Source organism: Tamandua tetradactyla, chromosome 12 (assembly GCF_023851605.1).
Source record: "Tamandua tetradactyla isolate mTamTet1 chromosome 12, mTamTet1.pri, whole genome shotgun sequence".
Classification (NCBI taxonomy): domain Eukaryota; kingdom Metazoa; phylum Chordata; class Mammalia; order Pilosa; family Myrmecophagidae; genus Tamandua; species Tamandua tetradactyla.
In genome coordinates, this window is record NC_135338.1 from 2787929 (window position 1) to 2802818 (window position 14890).

The 14890-nt window shown below is 37.9% G+C and overlaps 1 protein-coding gene and 1 long non-coding RNA gene across 3 annotated transcripts in view; one reads left to right on the top strand and one right to left on the bottom strand.

Moving 5' to 3' along the window:
* The window catches only part of LOC143651717 (uncharacterized), a 57285-nt gene extending 47351 nt beyond the window's left edge, over positions 1 to 9934 (top strand). Inside the window, exons 1-4 of one of the 2 annotated variants that reach the window (XR_013160171.1) lie at positions 2174 to 2425; positions 2555 to 2681; positions 7515 to 7648; positions 8683 to 9934. This is a non-coding gene — a long non-coding RNA (uncharacterized LOC143651717). Of the gene's footprint in view, positions 1 to 2173; positions 2426 to 2554; positions 2682 to 7514; positions 7649 to 8682 lie in introns of those variants that run through there. The other variant, XR_013160172.1, reaches the window with a different exon arrangement.
* Positions 1 to 14890, bottom strand: part of SYT16 (synaptotagmin 16) — a 220500-nt gene that overhangs the window by 109201 nt on the left and 96409 nt on the right. The gene's annotated exons all lie outside the window — the stretch shown is intronic.

A 14890-nucleotide genomic window follows, 5' to 3' on the forward strand; every position in this document is an offset into this window, starting at 1 on the left:
AGTGGTATGTTTGGGGCTCAAACTGAGGTTTATTTGACTCAATATTCTCATTGTTTCCATGATACACAACTGTCTACTTCACAGATGAAACTCTTTATAAAAATGACGATTAATGCAACTACTTTTTAAAATAAGTGTACTAAAGTAAAAAAAAAGAAAAGAAAATCCTAAACAATTCCTTTAGTCAAATACGGTTTATCATGTTAAAAAAAAATGTTGTTAACTCCATCTAGCACATACTTTTATATTTGAGTATGAGAATCTCAGAAAAACTAGGATTGGCTTAAAAAAATTTTAATTGATCAAGGTTTATACTATTATAGCAATAACATCTTTCAAACATTATCCAGCTTTCATAAGCCCATTGTGTATTTTCAAGGATCTGTTACACTTGGGGCAGAGCTATACATTTTCTCCACAAATACTCAATGGTTATTAAGCACACAAGGTCTTTAGCATTTCCAGAGGAATATTTAATGCGGTTTCAATGAGGAAATTTTTCATAAAAGACTGCATGGGGGAACACGGTGGAGTAGGGAGCTACAGGACCACCCTTCCTCTAAAAGCAGCTAGTAGAGGGAGAAACTGACTGAAATAAAGGCTCTGGGCTCCAGAAGCCAGGGGAGCACTGTACAGCATCCAGGAGAGAATGGGATGGGGAGACTGAGGCTGCATCAAAGGAACCATGAGTGAATCGCGCTGTGGCCGTGCCAGCGGCCATCCCCCATCCTGGAGACCAGCAGCCTTGGCACAGTCTGTGGCAGGCTGCTGTGGATGGACAGGGATGTGGAGGCATCCTCCCCAAGAACGGGGCGGGGTGGGGCAGGCCAGGTGTTGAGCATGGCTGTTCATTGGAGGTTTGGATTGCAGTTCTAGCCTCCCCCCATGGGTTCCCCCATGGATATCGTATTAACACCACCACCATGAGGGGAGTAGCCTCTAGAGGTTGAAAAACACAGTCCCTCGTTAGGGCTATGGAGAATAACTTGCCAAAGAGTGTCATCTGCTGGGTAGACCAGGAAAGCGCAGTTTCAGAGAGCTGGGAGAAAAGGCATCTTAGTCTTTCCTGATACTTCCCCAGGACGCTTTGGAACTGGTCTGTCCCCCTTCATGGGTCAATGGCCCTGTTTTGAAAAGTTAGAATAAAGATTTTTATTCTAAAGATCTAGAAATAAGTTGAATCAAATGTCAAACAAAAGCCTTAACTCAAAGCCAATCAATAATAAAACTTAAGACAAGAGAGAGAAGTTGACCATCAGAGTAAAATTATCAAGATGATTAGATGCCTAGATATCAGCAAAAAATTTCAAGCCATACAACAGGAATATATGAACCAGTTAAAGTAACAAATTTAAAAGTTGGAAGAGACACAGACTTTGGAACAACTAATTAAAGATGTTCAACAAATCTAAATGAATTCAAGGAGGTAAAGGAAAATATGGCTAAAGAAATAAAGTATCTTAAGAAGGCACTGGTGAGCTTAAGAAGAATCTGAAAACTTGCAAAGAAAAATGACAGATTTATGGAAATGAAAGGCACAACAGAAGAGATTAAAAATGCACTAGAGGCACACAACAACAGATATGAACAGGCAGAAGAAAGGATCAGAAAATTAGAAAACAGGACATCTGAAATCAGGTAGAGAAAAGAACGGAGAAAAACTAAGCAGAGTCTCAGGGAACTAAATGATGGCATGAGTGCACAAACATGTGTTCTGGGCGTCCCAGAAACAGAAGAGAAGGAAAAAGAGGCAGAAAGAATATTTGAGGAAAAAATGGCCAAAATTTTCCCAAATCTTATAAAAAACATAAACATACACTTCCAAGAAGCACAACAGACTCCAAACAGAATAAATCCTAATAGATCTACTCCAATATACATACTAATCAGAATGTCAGATGCTGAAGATAGAGAATTCTGGAAGCCACAAGAGAAAAGCAATTCATCCCATACAAGGAATTTATACAGTTCACCATAGACATCATCCATCACAGGGTTCTCTAGGTTAAACTGTTCCATGTTTTATCTTCTAACTTTCCTTCTAGTAACATATATATCTGACCTAAAACTACCCCTTCCATCCACATTCACAAGTAAAATTCAGAGCTGTTAATTACACTTACACTAACATGCTACCATCACCTCTATCCATCCCCAAACATTTACACTCAACCTAAATAGAAATCCTGTACAGTTTAAACATGAGCTCCCTGTTCTCTACCCCCACTCTGTCCCCTGGTAACCTATATTCTAGATTGGAATGCCATGAGTTTGTTTATTATTACTAGTTCACATCAGTGAGATCATACAATCTTTGTCTTTTTATGTCTGGCTTATTTCATTCAATATAATGTCCTCCAGGTTCATCCATGTTGTTACATGTATCAGGATTTCATTCTTCCAAGTGAATAATATTCCATCATAAGTATGTAATACTTTCACTTATCCATTCATTTGTTGATGGGGACTTAGGCGGCTTATGTGTTTTGGCAATTGTGAATAATGCCACTGTGAACATCAGTGTACAAATGCCTGTTCAGGTCCCTGCTTTCAGTTCTTCTGGGTATAGACCTAGCAACAGGATGACGGAATCATATGGCAATTCTACACTGAGCTTTCTGAGGAACCACAAGACCGTTTTCCCCAGCAGCTGTACCAGTTTACATTCTCATCAGCAGTGAGTAAGTGTTCCTCTTTCTCCATACCCTCTCCAACACTTTTAATTTTCTATCTTTTTAATAGTGGCCTTTGAAGTAGGTATAAAATGATATCTCATTGTGGTTTTGATTTGCGTTTCTTTAATGGCTAATGATATTGAACATCTTTTCTTTTTTTTTTTTTTTTTTTTTTTTTAGCCATTTATATATCCTCTTTGGAGAAATGTCTATTAACTCTTTTGCCCACTGGGTAGTTTGTCTTTTTATTGTTCAGTTGTAGAATTTCTTCATATATTCTGGATATTAAACCTTGTTGGGTGTGTGGTTTCCAAATAATTTCTCCCTTTAAGTAGGTTGCCTTTTCACTTTCTTAACAAAGTCGTTTGAAGCTCATAAGTTTTTTTGAGGAGGCTCCATTTATCTATTTCTTCTTTCATTGATTGTGCTTTGGGTGTCAAGTCTAAGAAACTGTTGCTTATTGCAAGATCTTGAAGATGCTCCCCTACATTTTCTTTTAGGAGTTTTATGGTCCTGGTTCTTAAATTTAAGTCTTTAGTCCATTTTTAGTTAATTTTTTTATAAGTTGTGAGGTAGGGGTCCTCTTTCACTTTTTTAAATATGGATATCCAGTTCTCCCAGCTGCATTTGTTGAAGAGACTATTCTGTCCCAGTTGGATGGATGTGACAACCTTGTCAAATATCAATTGTCCAAAGATGTGAGAGTCTATTTCTGAACTCTCAGTTTGATTTTATTGGTCAGTATATCTATCTTTATGCTGATACCATGCTTTTTTTTTTTTTAACCACTGTACCTTTGTATGTAATATGCTTTAAAGTCAGAAAGTTTGTGTCTTCCATCTTCATTCTTCCTTTTCAAGATGTTTCTGGCTATCCGGGTTTACTTGCTCCAACCAACAAATTTGATAATCGGATTTCCCAAATCTGCAGGATAGGCTGTTGGAATTTTTATTGTGATTGCATTGAATCTATAAATAAATTTGGGGAGAATCGACATCTTAATGATATTTAATCTTCCAATCCATGAGCATAGGATCTCCTTTCATTTATTTGGATCTTGTTTGATTTCTTTTTACAGTATTTTGTAGTGTTCTGTCCCAGTTCTTTACATCCTTGATTAAATTTATTCCTAGATTTTTAATTTTTTAGTTGCTATTATAAGGGGATTTTTTTCTCGATTTCCTCCTCTGATTGCTCATTCCTAGGTATAGAAACACTACTAATTTTTGCATGTGAATCTTGTATCCCACTACCTTGACAAAATTGTTTATTGGCTCTAGTAGCTTTGTTTTAGATTTTTCAGGACTTTCTATATATAGGATTGCGTAATCTGCAATTAATGAAAGTTTTACTTTTCCTTTCCAGTTTGGATGCCTTTTATTTCTTTTTATTAGCTAACTGCTCTTGCTAGAACTTCCAGCACAATGTTTAATAACAGTGTGATGGTGGGCATCTTTGTCTTGTTCCAGATCTTAGAGGGAAAGCTTTCAGTCGTTCTCCACTGAGTACAATGTTCTGTATTTTTCATATATACCCTTAATCATGTTGAGGAAGCTGCCTTCTATTTCTATTTTTCAATGTGTTTTTATCAAGAAAGGATGCTGGATTTTGTCAAATACCTTTTCTGTATCAACTGAGATAATCATGTGTTTTTCCCCTTTGATTTGTAAATGTAGTGTATTACATTAGTTGATTTTCTCGTGTGGAAGCACCTTGCACGCCCAGAATGAAACCAACTCGGACATGGGATATAATTCTTTCAACATGTTGTTGGATTTGATTTGTGGTTATTTTGTTGAGGATTTTTGCATCTTTATTAATAAGAGTAATTGGGCTGTGATTTTCTTTTCTTTTAGTATCTTTATCTGGCTTTGGTATTAGGGTAATGTCTCAGTAAAATAAGTAGTGTTCCCTCTTCTTCAATGTTTTTTTGAAGAGTTTGAGCAGGATTCTTATTAGTTCTTTTGGGAATCACTGGTAGAATTCACATGTGAAATCATCTGGTCCTGGGCGTTTTTTGTTAGGAAGTTCTTGAAGACTGATTCAATCTCTTTACTTGTAATTGGGCTGTTGAGGTCTGCATTTTCTTCTAGGGTCAATGTAGGCTGTCCATGTGTTTCTATGTTTCTTCATAGAAAAATATGCCAATAAATTCAACAACCTGGATAAAATATATATATATGCATGATCCGGGAATCGAACCCGGGTCTTTTGCATGAAAGGCAGGCATTCTAACCATGCATAATATTCTTTTATGATCCATTTTATTTCTGTGGGGGTCAGTAGTAATTTTCTCCTTCTCGCTTCTGATTTCACTTACTTTTGCAACTTCTCTCTCTATATATAGTGTTCTTCTTTGTGTCTTACGATGTTTTGTATTTAGAGTCTATTTTGCCCAATATTAGTATAGCTGCCCCAGCTCTTATTTGCTTACATTTTGAATGGAATGTCTTTCTCCAACCTTTAACTTTCAATCTCTGTCTTTAGGTCCGAGGTAAGTCTCTTGTAGATAGCACACAGATGGGTCATTTTAAAAATATAATCTGCATCTTTTGGTTGGGGAGTTTAATCCATTAATATCAATGCTATTACTGTAAAAGCAATACTTACGTCAACCTTTTTTTTTTTTTTTTTTTTTTTTTTTTTGGTGTCATGGTCTGGGAATCGAACCTGGGTCTCCCGCGTGAAAGGCGAGCATTCTACCACCGGACACCCCTCTTACTTCAACCATTTTATCCTTCGGTTTTATATGTCATATCTTATTTTGGTCTCTCTTTTATCCTTTAATCTACCCCTGCTGATAATCTATATCTAAACTCTCCTATAGTCTTCTCTCTGCTCTCTTTTCCTTTCAGCCTGTACAACTCCTTTTGGTATATAGGGCAGGTCTCCTGTTTAGTAATTCTCTGTTTGCACCTATGAATATTTAAACTCTCCTTCATTTTTTAGGGATAGTCTTGCAGATAAAGAATTCTTGGCTGGCAGTTTTTCTCTTTCAGTACCTTAAATACATGATACCACCATCTTCTGGCCTCCACGGTTTCTGATGAGAAATTGGACCTTACTTTTCCCCAACACTATTTTTCTGTAGTCAAATCATGTGCTCTCTTAGCTTCACTTTTTTCCTTATTGTCTTTATTTTAAGGTCACAATCATCTTCGGTTTGCAGTTAAGATGTACATATCAATATTTAACTTAGCTAAAATATTAAATAATATGTATTCACATTTAAAAATGTCATAAAAGACAGTCAGTCCTCTTGCACAGAAACCCATTTCCAGTTCCACAAATGATAAAATGTGTATCGAGAGTTAAAGACTTATTCTTGATTAATATTTATTTATTTAAAAGATATAATCAAAATGAGCAAGCACTTCATCCTGACTAGAGGAATCACAGTAGACTGCTGGTCAGAAGCCACCCGCATTCCAGCGCTATGAGCACATATCAACTGGCCCCAAACAAAGGACATTCTCAAACCTCAACTAACATCCACAGCAAAGAGGAATATAATCAGAAGAAAATGTAAGGAAACTGAGGAAGGCAACATGCAGGCTCAATTAACCGGGACTGCTCCCAGGCTAGGTGGTATACCAGATGGTTAATTTTTGTCCCAAGAGAAGAGATAGAAACATCAATATTTGCATCATCGAAAATTAAGGGAAAAATTATGAAACGAAGGTAACTGCATCCCTTTTGAGATAGTTTGAGCGAAACCCTAAATATCAGCCATCATTCAATAATGGGCCCCCCAATTCACGTCCCTGCTCCAAACAGCACAGACTGTTGTGTGGCCTCAGAAAGACGCCTTGTGAGCCACACATTTTAGACCAGTTCCCACCACGTTTCTGATGAGGAAAATAAGAATCTTCCTTCTACAGAAATTTTTATTTATAGCCAGAAAATTATTCCAAACTAAAATACTAATCCATTGCACAAGTTTCTGCCAGGGCCCAGGACATATCCTAGGACCTTCTTTATCATGCCGGCCCCCGCGTGCCTATAAATGAGCACACTGATACTCTTAAACTGGAACTCATAATCTAAGTCAATGCTCACAGCTGTTCAATATTTTTCCTTACATTTTCCTTTTATTTGTTTACACAGGCTTCCAACTAAGCAGGTAGTAAAATGTTCATTACTAAAATGACTATTGGTTACACATTTATCGTCTTCATTAGCGGTTATCAAAATTAGGTCTCCTGAGGTCCTTGATGACTGGGCTCTTAGAATAGTAATGCTAATCACACGACAATGTCCATATTCCTGTGTCTGGCAAACATTAATTATCAGATGTCCCCTGGGATTCCATCAAAGCATCAGCCTTACTGGGATCTTTGCGGTTGCAAACATAAGTGGGTTAGGTGGGTAATGTATATCTGGCAGGTCTATCCAGCCAAAGTGGCCCCAATCAAAGAACATTTGAAAAGACCTCTTTCACATTTCCCTTTCTACCAGTAGGGAACTTCACAAAACAACTTGAAAGCATTGTTTTCTAAGCATGATAGAGAGTCCAAAATTTTTTTAATTGTACATACACGTGTGACCTATTTTATAATATAGAATTATACAGACTGCATCTATACAAACAAACCAAAAGGGTAGTCTTATTTCTGCTTTAAGCCAACAGTGCCCGTTTATTATGTTTTCCTTCCCTTTATTTTGCAATCCTTCTAATTTCTCACTAAAGGACATGGAAGTTTGCTTGCAAAAGAACAGAAAATATTTGTGCAGCCTTCTGTTACCACAGTTCAGTTCAACTGGTATTTACTACTATCACCCACAATGAATGAGATTCTACCTTCTAATAGCAAAATATTAACATTTGATTCAAAACAGAATTCTGCAAGAGAGCAGCAAATGGAAAGGAAAATCCTGCAAGTGATATGGAAAATAATATTCATATTGACTTCCCATTTCTAAACACAGTTCTATACAACATGCACATTTTAGTCAGTTTCAGCTTCATTGAGGTAAGTCTAAATGGAATCCTTGCCCTAAAATGTTCTTAAAACTAGTATCTGTTAGGTCTTTGACTACAAAGCCAAGGTTTGGGAAAAATAAAAATTTAAAAGGACTATATCATCTTTACCACTAAGAATGATGAGCTACCAAGTACATTAAATAAGCATTACTTTTTGAGAGGCAGAAGAGTGGCAGAGATATTTGGGAAAATCAAAATGTCTTATAATGCCATGATTTTAATTTTGTTTCAAGATCATTTCAAAAGAAATATTCAAAGGGTTAATATCCTAAAAGTAAGAGGTCTCCATTATCCCCACTTGTTCCGTGTGGCCTGTACTTTTACTTAATGACAGCTGGAAATTGGCACTCTATAGTTAGTGTTCATTGGTGGGAAAAGGGGCGGGGGTGGAGGACAAGAAAAAAAGACATAGCAGATACAGCAATTTCATTCTACAAAACTGACATTAATTGTTCCTAAGTATTAAGAACTTATTTGAGAATCTGGAGCACAGTAACTATAAGATTCAAAAATGTTTTTGGAATTCCTAAACTCACACTTCAAATAATACCTGTCACGAAACCTCAGTCAGAAAGCTTGGAATAGCATAGGCTTGCAATTATCACAAGAGCTTTTCTGAATAAGGCATCTGGTCCTTAAGTGGATTTCAGAGGGATGTGGGGATTTTGATGGAAACCATAATCATAGACATGCCTTTTCTTTTCCTTTAATCTGTCAGGCTAAGTCAAGTGACAGGATTGTAAACCTATTACTCAAATAACTAGTTTAAAACTGATTAGTCAAATAGCTAGTTAAGCATAAACTCACAGACACCCACTTCAAAGCAGAAACAGTGATCTGGGCTAAGTCTATCCTACTAAAACAATATAATCCTTTTTCCTTTCTGCCACCCACTCACTGAATACTTTTTCTAAATTTAAGGCACATGTCCCTTAAGCTATAATGAGCATTACTTTCATGCTGACAGGAGAAGCCCAACGTCTTCTGAAAAATGTGACTTATGTCTCCTATGCTTTCTTCCAGCCAGGATGTCCCTTGGAGAGAGATTTCTCTGGAAGATATCACAGAGAGAATGACTGTTTTTAATGGAGCCCTTCTTTAGCACATGCACACAAATGTGCAAGCTTTAAACATATGAGCAATTTCCTCATCTATAACTGAAAATGACATGTTCATCTCTGCTCCATCAGAATCCCTCCAAGGTACCCATAAAGCTGGTGAGAGAGTTTTAGTCTCTCCAGCTAAAAGATATGTGTTTAAGTCTCCCAGATCATCCTGGGAACCTATGCTGCAAGATTGAAGCAAAACTTCAATCAACCACACAATAAACATTTATTCAGTGCTTAATGTGGACTATCAAAATTTACTGATTTCTATCTGGAAGTTTCAGCCACAAAACTCCATGCTATGGTCATTTCAAATACAGAAAGGCTCCAGTGCCTGCCAAAAAATTAAGGCCCAGGATTACATATGCATATATTTACTGATACACATATTCACTGATAAAGTGAAAATGTGCATTAGGAAAATTTCTGCAGTTTTTGAAATAGCAACAGGCATTTAGGAGTTTCTCAAGCTTCGGTGTCAAACATTCCCAATGCAGTCCATACTTGCAGAGAGCTTTGGGTTTGTTTTTACTCATACCCTAGTACACCAAGGACACTCAAACGCCACATGAAGACTCTAAGGTGATTCATCATGCACCTTGTGCAAATAGTCAGAAGCAGAGTTGCTCATATTCCAACTATAAATGTACATGATAAAAGCTCCATCACCCCGTGAGCTGTCAATTGACTTTTGTTTCCCCCAATCTTTCATCAACTGCTTCTCATCTCCAGCAATCAGCTGGTTGTGCAATGGATTCATCTGCTGGGTCAAATTTTTGAGCAGGAGACTATAACCTATTGTTTGTCTAAGTTGCAAGAAAATAAACAGAAAAGTTAGAGATTTTAATGGGAGATCTCTATTTCCTCCTGAGGCAAAAGAAAAAAAACCATATATAAAGAAATGGAGATAATAAGGGATAATTTAGAAATGAATCATCTCTGTTAAAATATAACGGCGGCAGTTTGGGTGATGGGCACATGGGGGTTCATTATTCCACTCTCTTCATTTTCCTTGATGCTTGAACATTTCCATAATAAGGAATTTTTTTTTAAATGAAGATCTCTTCCCAACCTCTCTACCATATTGTACTAAAGAAAACAAGAACATAAATACAGATGGAAGGTGAACTCCCTATGGCTACTACAATCTTTTTTATCCCCCCCAGCAATAAAAAAGGATGTACTCAATCCTATCTAGAGTAAATCTCCTTGTCCTGTCAATTAGTCTTTATTTTAGACCCTTACATCATTTGTAACAATCTATAATTACTTTATTTATTCATCTATTTACTTTCAGTTTAGTTTGTTTTTGTCTGTCTTCACTATAAGAATGCCTAGAATTTCCAAAAGAGTAGAGACCATGTCTCTTTTTTTCGCCATTTTATTTTAGGCACTTTGCACAGTGTGTGGTATGATACAGATCCCCAATAATGCTGCATGGATTAATGAATATTCTCAAATTAGTAACTTCTCAACTGGGTTCTCTGGAATTTGCACGCACTAAACAATGTTCAATTAATCATATTATGATGGGTCCATTTGAATAACAATAAGCCTATAGATTTTTCCAAAGTACTTGTATAAGATCATGAAATCAATTCTTAATTACTTGTCTCTTAATCAAGTCACCCAAACAAGTAACTAGATATAATGAGATATACCAAGGCTTGCCCCAATGTTCAAACAAATTTCTGCAGTTCCTCAGTTCTCAATTATTCAGCTTATGTATTAGATTAAACCGTATAAAATTTGCCAGTCTACAAAAAGAGCAATTTCATATAGTTCAGCCTAATATAACACATAGAGAAGTGCATATTCTCTGCAAATTAAGGTATTAAACACAGAAGAGAAGACTTGCAAATTAGATTATTAATAAGTATGTCTCACATTTTAGGTACCACCGTTCATGTTTTACAACGCTCCGGGGCGAGGGAGAATGACACAGAATATAAAAGGGGAGATTCCATGAATTCCACTACTTGAGGACAAAAGTGTACAGAGTGTGAGTGGGAGAAGATCTCAACTTTTTAAAGATTATCCTATCCATAACTCCAATACAAATTACTGTACAATCCTAAAGTTTGTAGGTTCTTTATTTAGTCTGAGGAGTATAATAAGCATCTTGGTTCCATTTACATTTTTAAATCATTCTAGTAGAAAAAAAGGGAAGATATTGAGCCTGTTTCAGGTTCCAATAAAATCTTTGATTCATTTGAAATTCATATGAGTAGTCAAAACCCAAAACAATGCTGCAGGTACAAGTAGAAAAAACTTACCGTGCTAACAAAGGCAATGGAATCCTGCCAGTAAAGATCAGGGACTGTACTTTTACAATATCCTTAAAATAATACCTTTTTCTGCCTGCATTTAATCCATTAACCATACTAAACATAAAGAAAAATAACGCTTCTGCTGATTAATTACACCTGCATGATGGGCACACTGCTAAATATTCCTCTCTATCTCAAGGAGTCAAGAAAAGAAGCAAAACCATACATTCTTTTTAATTTTAACTTTTACATCTGCTTCAGAACTTGATTCTAGTTTTTTGTAAAATTTGCTATTGCTCTTTTTAATTTAGGCATAAAAGGAAAATGGAATGTAGTCAAAATCATTCAGAAAACACTGGAAAATACTTAAGAGAGAATTTGGCTCTCCTGTTTGGGCCAAATTCACTAAAAAGCTATAAAATTCTCAGAATTTTGAATACAAATTAATTTAAAGTTGGCTGTTACATGACAACCTTGAATCATCTTATCAAGTAGAGCTTGTTCTGTTCCAGCACTGGAGAAAATGTGGAGAGTGAGACGTGCCTAGTCACTGTTGGTAGGGAAGCAGAGTGGGGCACCCCCTTGGAGGGCAGACTGGTGGCTCCACAGGAAGCTAGGGGTGGGGCTGCCATAGGATCCTGAAACCCTGAAGGAATGGAAAGAGGAGCTAGGAGCTGTGGTGCATACATACAACAGACTACTGAGAGGTTGCAAGAAGGAATGAAGTTGTGAGGCATGCAACCAGGTGAGTAAACTTTGAGGACATTATATTGAGTGAAATAAACCAGAAACAAAAAGCTAAATATTACAAGGCCTCACTAATATGGACTAACTATAATGTATAAAATCTAAGAATTGAATTTGAGAGCACAGATTAACAGGTGAAGGTCTCTTGTAAAGGTTCTTAGACTGTAAACTCTCAACAACAGTCACATCTATTCTGAAAATGTAACTGTTATTTCTAAATTCTGAGATGCTGAGTTCTTTACGTATGATCTGGTCATTCATGGAACTTCAAGTATTTGTATGACCCCTGAGATCAGAGCTAGAGTTCTGCAGCTATGAAAGTCAGCATTAGCCCCATTAACAACTGTTAAAAACACTGAAAAAGCAATCAGATTTCAATTAGAGATATGAATGAACCTGGTCTGGGTAGGACTTAGGTAAATCAAACTAAAGGGTAAAGGATGATATTGACTATATTTTAAAACTTCAACTTCCGTGTGAGACCAAAGAAAGAGATGTTTGCTTGATGCAAAATTCATATTTTTGTTAGCACGCTACCTAATTTAACTTGTATGGTCAGCTTATTTGAACATCATAATTGCATGGAACCTTGAATAGGGAGTGAGACCTTGTTGGTTTGTACATGTTGGTGTGATACCATGATACATCTGAGTAATCTGGGCAGAAGATTAAGAAGTACTTGCAAAGGCCCCTTGTGAGACTGAGGAAAAAGTTGGAAATATTAACTTTTCCACCTGGAGGATACCTGATATTCTCACAAGCTTTGGGAACTGCCAATTTGATGAGCCAGACCCTTGATCTTGGGGCTTGCTCTTATGAAACTTATTCCTGCAAAGGAGATGCTAAGCCTACTTATGATGATACCTAAGAGTCACCCCCAGAGAACCTCTTTTGTTGCTCAGATGTGGACTCTCTCTCTCTAAGTCAACTCTACAGGTGAACCGTGTACGTGTGACGTAAGGCATGACTCCAGGGAGTGTAAATCTCCCTGGCAATGTGGGACAAGTTTCCCGGGGATAGAGCCTGGCCCTGGCAACATGGGAGTGAGAAAGCCTTCTTCACCAAAAGGGAACAGAGAAATGAAACAAAGTAAAGTTTCAGTGGCTGAGAGATTTCAAATAGAGTTGAGAGGTTATCCTGGAGGTTATTCTTATGTAATAGATATTCCTTTTCAGTTTTTTGGTGTATTAGAGTAACTAGGGAGAAATACTTAAAACTGTTAAACTGTAACCTGCACACGGCGGTCTCTCCCTTCTCCCCGGGTTCCATGGGGCTCAGCCGCTGGCTGCTCCCTGTGTCTTTCTCCCTCTGCATAAGGCTTCCAGTCGCAGGACCAAGGCCCGTTCTGGTTCAGCCACACCTTAGCTGAAGGAGCTCACAGAAACGTCCCACCTACAGGGTTTACACCCACAGGGATGGATGCAGGTTTTCTGGGCTTCAGAGCGCCAAGCCAATGTACAAGGGTCGTGCACACTTGTGGAAACAAATAAAACAGAACTTTGCAGAAGTCTGGAAAGTTAAAAGTTCAAGTCTTCCTCCCGCCTCCGGCCCACGAGTAACCTTTATTCCCACCTGTGTGGGTCTCCCAGGAATCATATTGCTCTGCAATTCGGCTTCATTTGCTTTTTTCTGTTCTGATGTTTGTTTGTTTGTTTGACTCCATAGCAAGCCGCAGCTGTTCTTCCTTCAGTTCTACAGCACCCTTTCCCAGCCGGGGAGTCCCTGCTGGAAGAGCTGTCACCCAGCCGTGCCCTGTTGCTGGACAATGCTGCCCAGTGTCATAAACAATGCTGCAGTACCTTGTGCAAGCAACTGAGAGCTCCACCTTACACATTTCGTCCGTAGGCTGTTTTTCTGCAAATCTCAGGCTCATAAAGAACTAAAGAAAAAAAACATTGATAGTCACTCATTCTTTCTACTTAACCCTTTTTTTCTGCTGGTTGTTCTTTAATGGGTTTTTGGGAGAGTCACCAAATTTATTAATTCTTTTTTCCAGGTTCCTAGATGCTTTATAGGAAAATATACTTTAGAAAAGAATGCTCAATCCTATTGCTTCCAAGTCAGCGGAATGAAGAGCTGTGTTCAGGGGCACATCAAGCAGTACCAAAAGGAAGGCGAGCAATGGCTTCTTTGTCCACCTCTTATTCAGAGACCCAGTCGCGAGCACAAGACTGAGAGTCAACCAACTCCGCAGGCTTAAACCACAGACTGACTTCTTTGCCAGCACTTTTTACTGAGTCACTGCCATGAATGATGCTCCTGCCAACTGGAATGCAGAAATCCCCATGCGTGGCTGCCTGCTTTAGAATCTGCTGGGTTGGCCTCCCCAAGCACGGCTGACCTGTCTTCACCACATTCAGATCATGGCCGCAACGGCCCCCGCTCTCATGCCCTTCGGCAGCCCTGGGAAGAGTGGACGGCCTTTCAGGTCAGTAGAGGGTTGCCTCACATGTTCCTCCGAGGCCCAAAGGAACTTCATGTCCGCAAAGCGGATTCCCTTCTGTTCAGAGTGTCTGATGATCACCCACCAGGCTGCCTGCATGGGGGCCGATGAGCTGCACTCCATGTTGACCAGGTATGGGATGTTTTGAGGGTTCTCTTTTCCCCTTTATTCTTATTTTTATTCTTTTTTTTAAATTTTAATTTTTTCTGGAGTGATGAAAATGTTCAGAAATAGACTGTGATAGTGACTGCACAGCTATATGTGAAGCATTAATTGTACACTTTGGATGATCATATGGTATGTGAATATATAATATATCTCAATAAAAAGATTAAAAAGTAACCTAAAAGGTGATGTGGTTGAAGAGAAGTTTAGGGAAGAGCATGTCACTGGAAGGAAAGCTAGAGAATAAAACAAGGGACCATATAAGTCAGTGAATCCTGTGACAGATGATGACTGATTAATAGTACAAATATTAAAATGCTCTTTCATGAACTAGAACAAATGTTTGTCATTATGACAAGGAGTTAATAGAGGAGCATATGGGGGGAAATGCACCTACTGCAAAATACAGATCACAGTTAACAGTGATGTTTTAATGCTTTCATCGAGAATAACGAAGGTACCACAGCAACACAATGGATCAATAACAGAGGGGGAAAAAG